A 1802-nucleotide genomic window follows, 5' to 3' on the forward strand; every position below is an offset into this window, starting at 1 on the left:
GAATCTTGCGACTGCATCTTGGACCAAGTGAAGCTTCCAAACCACCTTCAAAGTCAGCCCACATACAGACTATTACAGCAATCCAACCTGGAAGCGAGAAGAATACAGATGATGATGACCAAAAGAATAATTACTCTGAAAATGTGAATCTGCTGGTCAGTGAATAGTAGGATATGCCAGGCAATGGCCACTGTTTCAAGCTAGTCCCAGCTACGTCTGAGGCAGGTTATTTTGGTTTATCTGCTTTATAGGACATTTTCATATTTAAACATTCCTTGTGGAAGCCACAAGGAACCTGCCCACATAATGTTCTTCACATCTTTTCCTCCCAATGCTTTGTGTGGTCTTTTAGCTTCATCCATGCTATAACCTTTTCCACTGCATCTTCTATGCTATGCTGCAGCGATGGGCACCAGAAAACAATTGTGTACTTTCAGATCTGGAGTTCAGGAAGGGCATAATTATCAGTATTCTGGATTATCTGGGTCTCCAATATTGGTTCAATATCAGACAAGGTTCTTCCCCAAAATTCCAAAATTATGTGAATCCATTATTCCCTATGGGGGTATTTCCAGAGGGATGGAGTGGCAATTTTGCAAGCAAATGACACCAGAAGCAAATGACACCGGGTGCTACTTGAGCTACTACTATTCTGTAGGGCCTGTAAAATGTAGCTATTTCGTCTGGCTTTTGGTTGAGGCAGCACTCAATTCCAGCTTCTATTCCATCAGTTGGCCTCCCTTTAATTTAATTTAATTTAATTTTTGGATTTATATCCCGCCCCATCCCACAAGCGGGCTCAGGGTGACTTACAACAGTAAAACAAAAGAGTTAAAACAATATCATAAAAACAGAAAATACAAAACAGGAGCTGCACAATAAATAGTCCTACAGACATAGGCAAAACCACTCAACAGCATGTAGCTGATGACTAACAGCATGCCATAACACCATAATGGTGAAATGCTGGAGGAGGTGATGACTTTCAGAAGATGCCCACTGGATTAATTAAAAGCCTGGCAGAAGAGCTCCATCTTACAGGCCCTGCAAAACCTTGATAAGTCCTACAGGGCTCGGATCTCCAGCGGGAGCTCATTCCACTAGAGAAGGGCCCGGACCGAAAAATCCTTGGCCCTCGTTGAAGCCAATCAGGCATCCTTAGAACCAGGGACTATAAAGATGTTGAACAGGTGACCTCGAACCTGGAGGGGTTCATATGGGGAGAGATGGTCCCAAAGATATGAACATATGAAGCTGCCTTATACTGAATCAGACCCTTGGTCCATCAAAGTCAGTATTGTCTTCTCAGACTGGCAGCGGCTCTCCAGGGTCTCAAGCTGAGGTTTTTCACACCTATTTGCCTGGACCCTTTTTTTGAAATGCCAGGGATTGAACCTGGGACCTTCTGCTTCCCAAGCAGATGCTCTACCACTGAGCCACCATCCCTCCCCAAGCATACAAAAAGCCTATAGCACCCAGTATTTCCAGGTGGTCTCCCATCCAAGTACTAACCAGACCTGACCCTGCTTAGCTTCCGAGATCAGACAAGATTGGGCGTGTTCAGGGTGGTATGGCCGTAGGGTGATATGCAGGCCCCAGCCTGTAAAGGGCCTGAAAGGTAAGGACCAACACCTTGAACTGGATCTGGTACTCAAGAGGAACAGCACCAGATGCATCTGCGCCCATGTAGGCCTCGATGCCAACAACCGGGCTGCTGCGTTCTGCACCCGCTGGAGCAGAATATAAGCCTACTAAATAAATAAATAATAAGGACTGCAGCAGAGTTAGTATTGCCTGTCCAC

The 1802-nt window shown here is 45.4% G+C and overlaps 1 pseudogene; it reads right to left on the reverse strand.

The window, feature by feature from the left end:
- Positions 1 to 1463: 1463 nt before the first annotated feature.
- On the reverse strand, positions 1464 to 1582 carry LOC132578743 (5S ribosomal RNA; annotated as a pseudogene).
- Positions 1583 to 1802: the final 220 nt, after the last annotated feature.

This window comes from Heteronotia binoei, chromosome 10 (assembly GCF_032191835.1).
Source record: "Heteronotia binoei isolate CCM8104 ecotype False Entrance Well chromosome 10, APGP_CSIRO_Hbin_v1, whole genome shotgun sequence".
Lineage (NCBI taxonomy): Eukaryota > Metazoa > Chordata > Lepidosauria > Squamata > Gekkonidae > Heteronotia > Heteronotia binoei.